Below are 16,999 nucleotides of genomic sequence, written 5' to 3'. Positions count from 1 at the left end.
TTGCTATCAAACTACTCTGTTACTTACAGTTTCAGCACTTGCAGACATTACCTTGCTGAAAACCACTTGTCATTTCCTTCTGCTCCTCGTTGGGTTCGACAATCTTACTTATTAAAAAGAGGTACAATTAATTCCCTATACTTGTGGGTCATCAAGGCTATTTTCAGGCATCGTTTCCGGGGAGTGAAGCGCCTTTTGTAAGTGTAATTTGGTAAGGAAACATTTATATAGTGTGCTAAAATTTACTGTCACTTGTTACTATGGAAAACAATCCTTTGAGATGTTTGTTCAGGGTATCTTCACCTCGAACAGAACCACAATTAGCTAACCCTCAACCTACTGCACCTACTGAAAATATTGAATTTGAAATTCCTTCGGGTATGATAGAACAACTGCTAACTAATCCTTATGCAGGAGATGGAATCGAACATCCTGATATGCACTTGATATATGTGGAACAAATTTGTGGATTTTTTTAAGCTTGTAGGTTTACCCGGAGATGAAGTTAAGAAGAAGGTTTTCCCTTTATCTTTGAAGGGAAAAGCATTGGCATGGTATAGGCTATGCGATGATATTGGATCTTGGAATTGGAATCGATTGAAATTGGATTTCCACCAAAAAAAATTATCCTATGCATCTAGTTCACTGTGATCAGAATTACATATATGATTTTTGGCCTCGTGAAGGAGAAAGTATCGCTCTAGCTTGGGGGAGTCTTAAGTCAATGTTATATTCAGGCCCCAATCATGAGCTCTCAAGAGAAATTATTATTCAGAATTTTTATTCTCGGCTTTCTCGTGATGATCAATCCATGCTCGATACTTCTTGTACTGGTTCATTTATGAAGAAGACTATTGAATTCCGGTGGGATCTTTTGGAAAGAGTTAAACACAACTCTGAAGATTGGGAACTCGATGAAGGTAAAAAGGGTATTAAGCTTAAGTATGATTGTGTTAAATCTTTTATGAATACCGACGCTTTTCAAAAGTTTAGCACTAAATATGGACTTGACTCTGAGATAGTAACCTCCTTTTGTGAATCATTTGCTACTCATGTGGATCTCCCTAAAGAGAAGTGGTTTAAATATCACCCATCTATTAAAGAAGAAATTAAAGAACCTGTACTAGCTAAAGAAGAAACTATACTTTATAATGTTGATTCAGTTGTTCCTACTGCTTATATTGAGAAACCACCTTTCCCTGTTAGGATGAAGGAACAGGCTAAAGTTTCAATTGTGGTCAACAAAAATTATATTAGAACACCTAAACCTGATGAACAAATTAAAGTAGAACCTAGTGTTGCTATGATTAAGGCTCTCTTGGAAGAAAATATAGATGGGCATGTTATTTACTTCTGTGAAGAAACTGCTAGAATTGCCAAACCTGATAAAAAGGATAAACATAGACATGTTGTTGGCATCCCATTGTCTCAGTTAAAATAGGAGATCACTGCTATCATGGTTTATGTGACATAGGTGCTAGCGTGAGTGCTATTCCTTATTCCTTATATTGAGAAATTATGAATGACATAGCACCCGCAGAGATAGAAGACATATATGTTACTATTAAACTTGCTAATAGAGATACTATATCACCAATTGGGATTGTTAGAGATGTTGAAGTCTTGTGTGGGAAAATATATTACCCTACTGATTTTCTTGTTCTTGGTTCCCCACAAGATGACTTTTGTCCCATTATCTTTGGTAAACCTTTCTTGAACACCATTAATGCTAAGATAGACTGTGAGAAACAAACTGTCGGTGTTAGCTTTGGTGATGAATCTCATGAGTTTAATTTTTCCAAGTTTAGTAGAAAGCTTCATGAAAAAGAATTGCCTAGTAAGCATGAAATAATTGGTCTTGCTTCTATTGATGTGCCTCCTACTGATCCTCTAGAACAATATATGTTAGACCACGAAAATGATCTACATATGCATGAAAGAAATGAAATAGATAAAATAGATAAAATTTTCTTTGAACAACGTCCTCTGCTTAAACACAATTTGCCTATTGAAACTCTAGGAGATCCTCCTCCACCTAAAGGAGATCATGTGTTTGAATTAAAACAATTGCCAGACACTTTGAAATATGCTTATCTTGATGAAAAGAAAATATATCCTGTTATTATTAGTGCGAACCTTTCAAAACATGAAGAAGAAAGATTATTGAAAGTTCTAAGGAAGCACCGAGCTGCTATTGGATATACTCTTGATGATTTAAAGGGCATTAGTCCCACTCTATGTCAGCACAAGATTAATATGGAACTGATGCTAAACCCGTTGTTGATCACCAATGTCGGTTAAATCTGAAGATGAAAGAAGTGGTACGAATGGAATATTAAAACTTCTGGAAGCATCTATAATCTATCATATAGTTTATAGTAGATGGGTAAGTCCTGTTCATTGTGTTCCTAAGAGAGGAGGTATTACTGTTGTTCCTAATGATAAGAATGAACTCATTCCACAAAGAATTGTTACAGTCTATAGAATGGTAATTGATTTTAGAAAATTAAATAAAGCAACTAGAAAAGATCATTACCCTCTGCCTTTTATTGATCAAATGCTAGAAAGATAATCTAAGCACACACATTTTTGCTTCCTTGAGGGATACTCTGGTTTCTCACAAACACCTGTTTCTCAACCTGATCAAGAAAAGACCACTTTCACTTGTCCCATTGGAACTTATGCTTATAGACGTATGCCTTTTGGTTTATGCAATGCACCTGCTACCTTTCAAAGATGTATGACTGCTATAATCTCTGACTTTTGTGAAAATATTGTTGAGGTTTTCATGGATGATTTCTCTGTTTATGGGAAGTCTTTTGATGATTGTTTAAGCAATATTGTTCGAGTTTTGCAGAGATGTGAACAAACAAATCTTGTCTTGAATTGTGAGAAGTGACACTTTACGGTTAATGAAGGTATTGCCTTGGGTCATAAAATTTCTGAAAGAGGTATTGAAGTGGAAAAAGCTAAGGTTGATGCAATTGAGAAAATGCCATGTCCTAAAGATATCAAAGGTATTCGTAGTTTCCTAGGTCATGATGGTTTCTATAGGAGATTTATCAAGGACTTTTCTAAAATTTCAAGGCCTCTTACAAACCTTTTGCAAAAGGATGTTCCTTTTGTTTTTGATGATGATTGTTTAGAATCCTTCGAAACACTCAAGAAAGCCTTAATTTCTGCACCTATTGTTCAACCACCTGATTGGAACTTGCCTTTTGAAATTATGTGTGATGCTAGTGATTATGTTGTTGGTGTTGTTCTAGGACAAAGAGTTGATAAGAAACTGAATGTTATTCATTATGCTAGTAAAACTCTAGACAGTGCTCGACGAAATTATGCTACTACTAAAAAAGAATTCCTAACGGTGGTGTTTGCTTGTGATAAATTTAGATTTTACATTGTTGATTCAAAAGTAATTGTTCACACCAACCATGCTGCTATTAAATATCTTATTATGGAACTCTGTAACCCCCATACCTACGATGGCTCCCCCCACATACCACCACCGTAACCCTAGCCGCCACCCCCCCATCTCCGGCGATCTCCACATCTTGCCGAGGAAAATCACCTCCCATCCGCTCATTCTCTCCGGCATCTTGGCCTCCCCCTTGGGTGGTCAACTTGATGGTCGTCCACGCATCCATCACCTTGGGTCTGGATTTTTCTTCGGGCATGGGTATGTCACAGGAGATCTGGCACACCATGCATCACACGGTGCACCCCTCTGATGATTCGGGTCACTTCACCATGGTGGTATCTTTCGCAAGCCATTGCTTTCGCCTGACCGAGGATAATGTTGCACTTGCGCTTGAGGCGGCAATTGGAGGATATTGTTCATCCCTAAAGGTATCATGTCTATGTGATCGTGTCTTCTCATTTAATGTTTCATGCAAAGCAGTGGGTTTTTTCATTTTGAATCAATGGAATTATGTTTGCCCTCAGTTTAAATGTTATTTCCACCTCTGGTGTTTTGGGGGTCCAGATTGGGTTAAATAGTTTGCATCTTGGCAAAAAGAATGTCATGAAGAATGGACTCTAGTTAGTCCATCCAAGCGTAGAGCTTGTTTGGGAATGGCCACTATGATGCATGCACCTGCTAAATCCTCTTTGTGTTCTAAGGATGCTTCTCATCCTCGCAAGAGTTTGCGTTTTGCTACGTTTCTCAATTATGATGCATGTCGTGGTTATCGTTACAATGCTACACCTGAGGACATTTCCATAGTTCAGCAAGATGCTGGTTATACCCTTGATCCGCAAGAGTTATTAAGTGAAAATCCTGGGGTTAATGAGATTGATGTTAGCTCGCCGCCGACAGCCTTGTTGCCGGAGGCACCTATGGCCATACGGTTTGGGTATGTCTCACTGGAGATCCGCCTTCCACGGGATACATCCAATCATGCTCAGGCCGGTGTGATCCTTTCCCTGGATATCTCTCCTGTTACGGTTTGTTTGGAAGGATCGTCCCAAAATCCGTTAATTCTATCGGATGATGATACAGAGTCTGAGGATGATGGGTTGTCTACGCCACATGCCTCTATGGTTGGGCATGGGCTTGTAACGGATGCACCTACGTCACCTACCAGGTCACCTTTGGAGGTGGTACGTGATTTACGGGGCCTGGATGAACTTGTTGAAGAACTTGCAGCACAAGTTTGGGATTGCTCGCGTTGCTTGGGTATGGGTCATAGTTTGGATAAGTGCACGAACGACACATGTTGTGGCAGGTGTTTCCAGCTCGGTCGTGTTAAAAAAGGTTGTACACGGTCACCACCCGAATTAAAAGTTTGGGTTCCCAAGGGTCAAACCCCAGCTACCGACCTCGAGTCTCGCGTCATCAAGCAAACCGCTCCCGACGCTTCAAGCTCCCAAACAGTGCAAAGATCCTCTGCCACACCCAAGGATTCCCCTCCTCTGCAGATAGCCGATTCCGCGTCGTCATCGCCGCCCCCGCTCCACCACCACACCCGGACATGGCCCACTATGAGCTTGATCCACGGCATTTTCTCCCGGCTGGTCATGACATCGTCGACGCTGGCCTGCATCGGGTGCCTCGCACTTACTTCATCCCGGCAAGAACCCCACCCCGACGCCATGAATCCTACATTGTTGGGATTGTCGAGCCACTCCCACCGCCTGAAGATGTGCCTCATCTTCGTCAGCAAGTCCGCGACTTCATCCTTGAAGAGCTTCAGCTTCCGGTATTGTCCACTCAAACCTGGTTTCAAGGTGTTGGTCTCTATCAGATGCAAGATCCAGTAGTGCGTAGTGCTCTTGTCAATCATCCACCTTGGCCGCTTGGTCTTAATCAGCATCGCAAGGAAATCTTTCTGTGGTTTATCAATCATGATGATGGAGTAGGTCATAGGGCCCTGCAAGGTCATTGCACTGGTTGGCTTATGTTTGTTGGAGTTCCGCTTGATTAGCGCAATACAGAGAATTTGGCAGAGATAGTTGGCACTTTTGGCCAATTTCATTATTGGAATGAAGAGGATGATCGTTTGGTCCATTCTGTGGTTTATGCTTATTTCCCTGACAATGTTTTAGTGACAAGAGATGTGGTTTTTCGACAGTTTGCAACTATGGTAGGTGTTATTGTGTCCTAGACAGCTTCATGCAGCATTTTAACAGTGGCATTTGCAGAACAGTTGCCCCAGGATGAGGATGTAATGCCTTTTAATGGCAATCCCCGCCCCATGCCAGGTGAATTGCAACCTATTGAGTAGTTCTGGGTTCTTCCACCATACCCTGCACTAGGGTGGAATGATGCTCCTCAGCCAATTGAGCCTGATGAACCACTGCAGCCACCGCAGGACCATGGAGAAGGTTGGGGTCAACCTGCACATGATCAACAAGATGAACATGATCAAGTCCAGCAGCAGATTCCTCAAGATCAAAATTCTATTGTTTTAAACCCCTTCATGGGCTCCAATGACTCTTCTCAGCAAAACCCTGCAGTTGATGGGCCGGTTTTGGGCCCTGTGGATGAGCCCATCTTTGGGCCTCCAGCACAGCCACTAGCACATGTTCAGGATGACCTCAATGAACTTCCTGCCCAGCCTGTTCTTGGGCCCATTCAGCCACCCGAGCAGCCAGATAAACTTGTATTGTTGCAACCTTAGTTGGTGGATGTGTAGGCCCCCAACCCCAGGAATTTGTTCAGGAGCAGCAGGTACAGCCTCTCAATGAACATGAGATTCGGGCAGAATTGCCACTACAGCTTGTGAATGATCAACATGTTGTGGAGCCACAGGAGGATAACCAGCTAGCTATTATTCCATACCAGCCTCCTCTTCAGCCCCCACTCTTTGTTGGAGTTGCCCGTAATGTTTGGACCTGTTTTGCCACCTGATATGATTTGGCAGAGATCTTTTGTATCTCTAATGCCCACCCTTTTGACAACTGCCATCCCACGATAGTTGAACTTTGGTTTAGAGGACATCCAATATCCTCTCAAGAGATCTTGGCCACAGGCTTTTGAAAGTTTGGACCTCTTTCAGTGGCCTAAGATGCAGCAGACAGGCACTCACTTAGCTTTACCACCTCCTCCTAAACCTGTTGCTCATCAGTTATCTTTTGAGGAGGTGGTTTCTGACACCCATGACTCTCTCCAGCCTCCAGTCCCTGCCAACATGAGCTTCACTTCTTCTGGCCAGCAAAAGAAGAAACAGAGGAAAATTGTAACTCCAAGGCCAGATTTCTCGGATCGCCGGATGACCAGGAGTGTTGCTAAGCTCCAGGGTTTTAAACCATCTTCGACCATACCCATGAAGCCCAAACCTCTGCGTCAACCGAGAGCCAAGAAGTCAAGAATCAACCCTATCAATGAGGGGACACAAGATGCAGCATCTGGTGCTCCTCCCCCAACCCCAATATCTGTCATGCAAGCACTTGGCGCTTCCCTAGGAATTTCAAAGGAGAAGCTATTGGTGGAGCAACTTATGGCTGCTCCCAAGTCCTCTTCAACGCCACCAGTTCCTGATGTTGAGTGATATGTTTTGCTCCATTATAGGGAGGCAGGTCCCTTGTACTGCCAAGACTATGCTTTTGCATGTTTTTCTTCAGACTTCTTTTCTGCCACCGGGTGTTACTTTTGGTCTGATGCACTATATTATGGTTGTTGGTTATTATCTTTCACAATGCTATTATGTAGTATTATGTGTGCGCTTTCATGTTATTAAGTTTACCAATGGATGCACATCATAATAAGGATTGGAAGGTCCTGTGTTGGAATGTTAGGGGCTTAAATTCAAACATTCGTCAGCAGGCTATTAGAGCAAAAATTGAAGAGTCAGTGCTCTGTCATCTGTTTGCAAGAAACTAAATGTGACTATTTTGATCAGCGCTCCATTAGGAAAGTCTGCCCTAAACATTTTGATAACTTTGCTTACTCCCCTTCTGCGGGAGCTTCTGGAGGGATTTTGGTTCTATGGTGCTCTTTTGCACTTATGGGTACTTTGGTTGAGGTTCAGAGTTTTGGTATCATAATTAATTTTTCATCAGTTCATAACAATCAAAAGTGGACTTTGGTTAATGTCTATGGACCTTGCAAAGGCCAACTAAGAGATAATTTTGTCCATTGGTTATATCACATCAACATACCCCAGGATGAACTATGGTTATTTCTTGGTGATTTCAATTTCATAAGATCTATTGAAAAAAGAAACCAACCCGGAGGATATGTCAATGAGATGTTCATATTCAATGAGGGTGGCGGTATACCTGGGTTTGCTTGAATTACCTCTGAAAGGGTGGCGGTATACCTGGTCAAACATGCAGGAGAACCCACTGCATGAGCAACTTGATTGGTTTTTTACCACAGTAAATTGGACCACACAGTTCCCTAACACTATGGTTTAACCCTTCGCAAAAACTAGCTCTGACCACGTGCCATGTGTCATTTCTATTTTAATATCTATCCCCAAAGCCAAAGTGTTTCGATTTGAAAACTATTGGGTTGATATGCCAGGGTTTTTTGATTGTGTTCATTAGTCATGGTCTGCTCCTACCAACAAGAAGAATGCAGCTGCAGTTTTGACAGACAAATTCAAACATTTGAGGTATGATCTTAAACGATGGCACACTGGACTCTCCAGGTTGAAATTGTTAATGCAAGCTTGCAATGCTGTTATTCTGTCCTTTGACAATTTGGAAGATCAGATACCTCTGACCAGACCTGAGTTTAAGTTCAGAAAATTAGTTAAGCTTCATCTTGAGGACCTGCTTCATTTGCAATATGTTTATTGGAAGCAAAGATGCACAGTGAGGTGGATTAAAGTGCGAGAGGAAAATTTTAAGTTTTTTCAAGCTATGGCAACATAAAGGTTTAGAAGAAATTCAATCTCCAGCCTAGTGACTGAGGATGGTTTGACTGTGTCTTCACATAGTGAAATGGCTGGATTACTGTGGGGCTCTTACAGAGACAGATTGGGAATTGCACATGGAATTGATATGTAGTTTGATTTGGGAGAGCTCATTCAGCCTATATCGGGTCTAGAGGATTTATCTGGGCCTTTTACTGAAGAGGAAATTAATGACGTACTGAAAGGACTCGATATGTAGTTTGATTTGGGAGAGCTCATTCAGCCTATATCGGGTCTAGAGGATTTATCTGGGCCTTTTACTGAAGAGGAAATTAATGACGTACTGAAAGGACTCCCTTTGGACAGAGCTCATGGTCCTGATGGCTTTACTGGAATGTTTGTCAAGAGGTGCTGGCACATTATAAAAGAGGATTTTTACAGGCTCTTCTCTAAGTTTTTTCATGGCAAGATCTCTCTGCAGAGTATTGATGGTTTTTTGGTTACTCTAATCCCAAAAATCCTATCACTAGAGGGGCCAAATGATTTCAGACCAATTTCTCTAACAAACACTTGTCTAAAGTTTTTAACTAAACTTCTAGCTAACAGGCTGCAAAAGGTCATCCTCACATGTATCCATAAAAACCAGTATGGCTTCCTCAAGTCTAGATCAATCCAGGACTGCATTGCCTGGAGCCTGGAATACATTCATCAATGCCACCAATCCAAGAGACCAATTCTGATACTTAAATTGGATTTTGCAAAGGCTTTTGACACTGTTGAACATGATCTTATTTTATTGATGTTAAAGTACAAAGGTTTTGATGACAAGTGGATATCTTGGATTAAGGAGCTTTTGTCATCTGGATCATCTTCTATCATGCTAAATGGAATGCCAGGTAAATAGTTCAATTGCAAGAGAGGGGTTAGGAAGGGAGATCCACTTTCACCTTTGCTATTTGTCATTGCTGCTGATTTATTGCAAACTATGGTCAATAAAATGCTCTCTGATGGACTGCTAACCCTACCCATTCCATCCAATGACACTGGATTTCCAATTGTCCAATATGCTGATGATACTTTGCTCATTGTACAAGCTGATGAGACTCAACTGTTGGCACTCAAGGATATGTTGGTTGCTTTCCATAAATCTACTGGCTTGAAAGTGAACTTCCACAAGTCATGTATTCTGCCCATAAATGTCTCACCTGAAGAAACAAACAGACTTGCAGCAATTTTTGGGTGTCAAGTAGGTAGCTTGCCCTTCACATATCTGGGGCTTCCTGTGGGAACTACTAAGCCTAGGATTGTAGATCTAGTCCCTGTTGTTGACAGGGTGGAAAGGAGATTGTCTGCTACCTCCTCCCTCCTATCACAAGGAGCAAGGTTACAACTGCTGCAATCAGTTCTATCATCCATGCCAATCTATTTTTTGTGTACTCTCAGTCTGCCTGCTGCAATTACCAAACAACTGGAGAGAATTATGAGGCAGTGTTTGTGGAGAGGCAATTCTGACACCCCAAAGCAGTCCCTCGCAGCTTGGCCTATGGTATGCAAACCTAAAGATAAGGGGGGCATGGGTATCATTAACCTAGCTACTCAGAATAGAGCTTCACTCACTAATCACCTCCACAAATTCTACAACAAGGCAGATATTCCATGGGTCTCCCTAATTTGGGACACCTACTATAATGGTTTAGTTCCACATGCAACGGTTCAATGTGGATCCTTTTGGTGGAGAGACATCATGAAAATTAATGATGTTTATAGAGTGAATTCAACTGTCATAATTAATTTAGGTGACACTGCGCTCTTCTGGCCTGATTCATGGATCCTCCATGCTTGCTCCAACCCAATTAAAGAGAGATTTCCACGCCTTGTCTCCTTTACTTTGGATGATAAAATCTCAGTTAGAGATTTCATTCAGGACTTGGACCTCGAAGCTCAATTCCAACTCCCACTGTCCCCTGAGGCAATGGACGAACTTCAAATCTTGCAACTTGACATCCAAGGATTGGAGAGGGAACCTAATGCACCTGACTCCTGGTCCTGGACCCCTGGGAAAGGAGTTTTTTTCTGCCAAGAGCTACTATGTACTCATGCACTCCTCCTTGCCTGATGATGATCCTGGCAAATGGATCTGGAGAAGTAAATGTACCATGAAAATCAAGGTTTTTGCCTGGCTCATGTTAATGACAGATTAAACACTAGAGATATGCTCCTTAGAAGGCACTGGAGATCTGAGGATGATGATAATCTCTTCCCTATGTGTGTTGCACAGCTGCATGAAGATAGAGATCATCTCTTCTTTAAGTGCAATTTCTGTACTAGAGTGTGGAATTACTTACAAATATATTGGCAAGCTGGTTTGTCTAACAGGGAATGCATACTATTAGCTAAAAGGGGGTTCCATTATCCTTTCTTTTTTGAGGTAGTGTTCCTGGCTGCATGGTGCATTTGGACAACAAGAAATGACAGAATCTTTAGGCACATCAGGCCCACCTTTAGAGCATGGAAGGCGAAGTTCATTCATGAGATCACTCTACACTCCCACAGAATGAAGGTTTCTATGAAGCCCTTACTGCTGCAATGGATCAATGCACTACCTTGACCCTTTGATGTGTCCACCTGGGATTCTTTTATCTTTGTAGTGGTGGTAATTCATTGCTGGATGTAATCCTCCTGGTTGTATATAGATGCATGTTGTATGTAAATAGGTAAGTTTTTAGTTAGACTTAGCCTAGCCTTCTTTCTCTTTTGTACATATTTACTTCGAGTTTGTACTGGACCTTTTGGTGGGGGTTTTGAATAAAGGGCTGTGGGGCTTTTGCCCCACAGTATTCAGTCAAAAAAATCTTATGGAAAAGAAAGATGCTAAACCTAGACTTATTCGATGGGTTCTCTTGCTACAAGAATTTGATTTGCATATTACTAATAGAAAAGGAGCTGAGAACCCCGTAGCTGATAACTTGTCTAGGCTTGAAAATGTGCTTGATGACCCACTACCCATTGATGATAGTTTTCCTGATGAGCAGTTAGCTACAATAAATGTTACTCATAACACTCCTTGGTATGCTAACTATGCTAATTACATTGTTGCTAAATATTTACCACCTAGATTTACATACCAACAAAAGAAAAAAATTCTTATATGATTTAAGACATTACTTTTGGGATGACCCACATCTTTATAAAGAAGGAGTAGATGGTATTGTTAGACGTTGTGTACCTGAGCATGAACAGAGACAAATCCTATGGAAATGTCACTCCGAAGTTTATGGAGGGCATCATACTGGAGACAGAACTGCTCACAAGGTATTGCAATCTGGATTTCATTGGCCTACTCTCTTCAAGGATGCCCGTAAGTTCATCTTATCTTGTGATGAATGCCAAATAATAGGTAATATCAGTAAGCGTCAAGAAATGCCTATGAATTATTCACTCGCTGTTGAGCCATTTGATGTTTGGGGATTTGATTACATGGGACCTTTTCATTCCTCTATCGGGTATACACATATTTTGGTTGTTGTTGATTATGTTACTAAGTGGTTAGAAGCTATTCCAACTAGTAGTGTTGATCACAACACCTCTACTAAAATGCTTACGGAAGTTATTTTCACAAGGTTTCGAGTCCATAGATATTTAATGACTGATGGTGGTTCACACTTTATTCATGGGGTTTTTCATAAAATGTGTGCCAAGTATGATGTCAACCATAGAATTGCATCACCTTATCATCCTCAGTCTAGTGGCCAAGTTGAACTTAGCAATAGAGAAATAAAATTAATCTTGCAAAAGACTGTCAATAGGTCCCGGAAGAATTGGTCTAAGAAATTAGATGATGCACTTTGGTCTTATAGAACAACATATAAAAATCCTATGGGTATGTCTCCTTATAAAATGGTTTATGGAAAAGCATGTCATTTGCCTATTGAGTTAGAACAAAAGCATATTGGGTAATCAAAGAACTGAACTATGATTTCAAACTTACCGGTGAAAAGAGGTTATTTGATATTAGTTCATTAGATGAATGGAGAACCCAAGCTTATGAAAATGCCAAGTTATTTAAAGAAAAATTTAAAAGATGGCATGATAAAAGAATCCAAAAGCCTGAGTTTAAAGTTGGGGAATATGTTCTTTTGAACAACTCTCATTTTAGATTCTTTGCAGGAAAACTCTTCTCCAAATGGGAAGGACCCTATGTTGTCGAGGAGGTTTATCGGTCTGGAGCTATCAAAATAAATAATGCCGAAGGTACTAACCCGAAGGTTGTTAATGGGCAGCAAATAAAACATTATATCTTAGGTACGCCCATTAATGTTGCAAGTAATATTATCCAAACTATCACATCGGAAGAACACATAAAAGAGTCCTTTCAGAACACTCCAAAATCGTTAAAATAAGGAGGTACATGATACGGTAAGTAAACGGACTCCGAAAAATCCGCAAAAATATTTCTGTCAGTTTTGGAATATAAAAAATTAGGAAAATAAGAAACTTCCAGGAAGTGCACCCTGGTGGGCACAAGACACCAGGGTGCGCCTGGCTTGCCAGGCGCGCCCAGGTGGGTTGTGCCCACCTTGGGTACCTTCCAGACTCCGTTTTTCTTCAGTTTGCTTGTTTCCCAAGATAATAAATCTTTATATACCCCCCAAACCTATTGACCACCGTATCGCAGAGAAATCTTCTATTTTCTTTTATTGCTATTTTCTGTCAGATCCCATCTACCATGGCCTCTTCAAGCTCCTCCAAGGACAAGTTCTTCAAGAACGTCATCAACCCATATTTGCAGGAAGTGGTGCAGCACCCTCAGGTCATCCAGATGCATGAGGGGGTGCTTCACCTCCGTGATGTTCCAGGTCCAAAGGGGACGGGAACCGTGGAGGCCAGGCTTGAAGCTATGGAGCAGGAGGTCTTCCGATGCAAGGGGATGGTGGAGTGTGGACTCAATGCCAATCACCTCATGATCACATACCTTTCCCGTGATCTCAAGGTGGATGGCAAGCCCATGAAGGACATCATTTTCACCCTAAATGAGCAAATCAACTTCCTCCAAAGCCAGATATGTGATCTCCAAAACCAAGTCTTTGAATATGAGGCGAGGTTTAAAGGTATGAGTTTGGCTGCCGGTTGCAGGACCCGTGAGACTCACTCCTCCTCTTATGATGGTGGACCTCTGCCATGAAAACCCGAGGACAAGATCTCTACTCCACCACCACCTTCTTCTTCGTCACCAAAGGAAAATTAAGTATCGGGTATGGGCACTCCCCTTGACTTCCGCTAAGCTTGGGGGAGGTGCGCCGGTATCGTATCACCCCACTATCTTTTGCCTTTACTTATTTCAGTTCGATCCATAGTTATGTTTTGCTTTAGATGAATAAAACTTTAGTTCAATCCTTTCTTTTCAAGAGTTTGCTTAGTGATCTATCCTTGTAATCGTGTGCGAGATATATAAAAAGTTTAGTTGAATTTTTGCTTTGTTTACTTTCATGTTGCAATAAAAAGAAAGGAAATAAATAAAAGGAAAGGAAATAAATGAAGAAGATCATATGCTAATCATATGGTAGGTGATGACACCACATAAGGAAAAGTATAAGTAGGAAATTTTATTAGAGATTAGCAAACATAGCATTAGTCAATGATGCAACTCATGAAAGAATTAATAAGGGAAGAGAAGATTCACATATAAATACACTATCCTAGAAATATTTTGTGATTATGAGCCCTCATCAAAATTTTATATGCCAAAATTGTTGACGTTGGACGAGGAAGACGACTTAATGATTTATGTTTGTTCATATTCACATAAAAGTCATATTGTCATAGATCCTTTAACATGTGGGGCTTGCCCCCTATCTTTACTAGCCAAGAATTCCTCACTAAGTAGAGATACTACTTGTGCATCCAAAAACCCTTAAACCCAAATCTTATTTTCAAGAGTCCACCATACCTACCTAGGGATTGAGCAAGATTCCTCAAGTAAGTTGTCATCGGTGCATTAAGGCAATAAAAATTGCTTCTAAAAGTGTGAGATCATTTAGTGTAAGAGAAAATTGAGCATTGTACAAACTTGTGATGGTGAAGAATAAAAGCGACATACTGCATAATAAAGGTTGCCATCACAACGGGCAATACAATGTGACGTTCTTTTGCACTAAGGGGTTGAGCATACAAACAAATAAGCACATGGCAACCTCTGCTTCCCTCTGTGAAGGGCCTATCTTTTACTTTTATGCATTTAGTTTTATTCAAAGAGTCAAAGTTTTCTCTCTATTCCTTTTTATTTTTCTCCTTGGGAAAGCATCATGTGGAGAGGAAAGATCTAGGCACTTATGTCCAGTTGAATGTGGGTAGCATGAGTTATTATTGTTGACGTCACCCTTGACATGAATACGTTGGGAGGCAAAACTATAAGCCCCTATCTTTCTATGTGTCCAGTTGAAATGTTTTGCTCATGTGTATGCGGTGAGTGTTAGAAATCATAGAAGACTATATGATGGTTGAGTATGTGGACTTGCCTAAATACTTCGATACGTGACCCTTCCTGAAAAGATGATGAATTGTAGTTGCAAAGTGTAACATCCCAAATTTTCAATTTGGAATGTTATACATTAGATCATCAATGCATATCATATTTTATTTTGCTTTGGTTTGATCCTAGAAATTTCGACGCAACTCAAGGACCCACGCAGAGAGTTGGGGAATTCATTATTTTCATATTTGAGTTTTCTCAAATTTTGAGAATAGGATCATTTGATTTTTATTATTTTATCATCAATTATTTATATTACAAAAATATGAGAGAGGGAATAAAATGATTTCCCAAAATAAAGAAATATTGAGGACTTAATGATAAAATCAAATAAGATTTTATTTCGGAGTTTCTCGTTATTTTATTTGAATTTAGGAAAAATGTGCGTTTTTCTTAGGCCCCAAATAAATGTTCACCTTGTGCGGCTTGATTTTAGAAGCCCGGAAAATTTATTTCGGGATTTTTGGAGTCCGTTTAGTATTTCTTTTTATTTTTCTTCCGCGCGTAATTATTTAAAAAAAATCACACCGACCTACGGGCCGTGTCCGACCGGGACTCCGGCCCGCATAGGCTTTATAAGCCGGGGGGAAGCCCAGCCGACCAGCCAGCCCAGCCCCGCCGACCCCGCCGCCGAACCCTAGCGCCGTCGCCGCCGCCGCCGCACGCCGCCGCCGCCTGCCGCCGCCGGAGCCGCGCCGCCGCCTCGCCGACCCGCCGCCCGAGGTTCGCCTCGTAACCCGCGCCGCCGGTTTTTTTAAAAAAAATGATCGGTTTTCGTCGGTTTTTTTTAGTTTTCGGTTTTTTGTTTCGGTTTTTTTAAATAGATCGGTTTTCCGGTTTATTTATTTAGCGAGCGTTCGTCCGTTAGTTCGTTCTAGCAAACATTCGTCGTTTTTCTTTTTCTCGGATTAAATCCACGATTTTTCTGATCGCGATTTCTGATCCGATTTTCGTTTTAGTATAATTTTTCGCTCGTTTATCGAAATCAGGCGATTCAAGCGCCTGGAGTTTCGTCTCGAAACCCTCTATCCGTTTAACCAACTTAAACAAGTTTTTGCTACTGTAAAATTTGACTTAGCTCCAGATTAGTAGAACGAAGTTGTTTTCTTTCGCCGTTTGACTTTCGTTGCTTCGTTCGATTTGATTCTTTTTGCAAACCGGAGTTCTTAAGTTGAACTTTCTGGTTAGTTTCTCTTATTTGACTTTTACCTGTGCATTAGATGAGTGTTTATTGTATGCTTGTTTGTTTGTCTGTGATAGAATACCCGGAGTGCGTCGCCTGTTACTTCAAATCGCTAGGTTTCGTGGATCATCAGCAAGGCGAGTACACTTTGATCATACCTTTTTCCTACTACCCAGTTTTATTGCATTAGATCAATCCTCAAACATTGCATGATTAGGATCTAATTAAATTGTGGGATGGGAAGTAGTTGAGGTAGTACCTATCACCTGTTATATTATCAAACCCTTGGGAGTTACTTCTACCTTTGCCTATTATGCCATGCTATGCTAGTAGACGTGGATTGGGTGAGTGATATCCATGACAGATGTGAGTTTGTTAATTAATGGTTTATCTAAGGTGGCAACTTAAACACACATCTGGGTGGATTGAGGTACCTGGGTATTCCAGGATTGCCTGTTTTTCTTTACGGACCGCCACCCAGGCTCAAAGGGGTCATGAGATTTTTCATACTAGAAACTTCCGTGTGCAGCCACAAGCAATTATGGGATCTGGCATAGTTGATTATGTCGTGCGAACTCTTACAGGGTAGACTAGCAGATGTAGGGGAAAGTAGGTGTAACGGTCTATCCATCGTAAGGTGCTAGCGCTTCTGAAAGACTATGTCTCGGTCATCCGTCTTCTCAAACACCATGTAGTGCGAGAAACCAAACGGAAGCGATCGAGTCTTGTGGGGAAAAGTGCGCAAACCTCTGCAGAGTGTATTAAACTAATCATGGTTAGCTGTGTCCCCGATTATGGACATCTTGAGTATCTAGTACTTGGATTATCATGTGAATCTCAACATGTTACTCTAAACTAATTTTGTTGGGTTTTGTTAATGATGATGTTTAATTGGGATTGAGGATGTTGTCAACCATTCTCAATGTTTAACAACTACCATGATAGTTAAATAAATTTTATTCCTTTATAGTAGGGAAAAATTGG

Source organism: Triticum urartu, chromosome 2, assembly GCF_003073215.2.
Source record: "Triticum urartu cultivar G1812 chromosome 2, Tu2.1, whole genome shotgun sequence".
Lineage (NCBI taxonomy): Eukaryota > Viridiplantae > Streptophyta > Magnoliopsida > Poales > Poaceae > Triticum > Triticum urartu.
The sequence above is the reverse complement of the archived record's forward strand: the minus strand, read 5'-3'. Positions refer to the sequence as shown.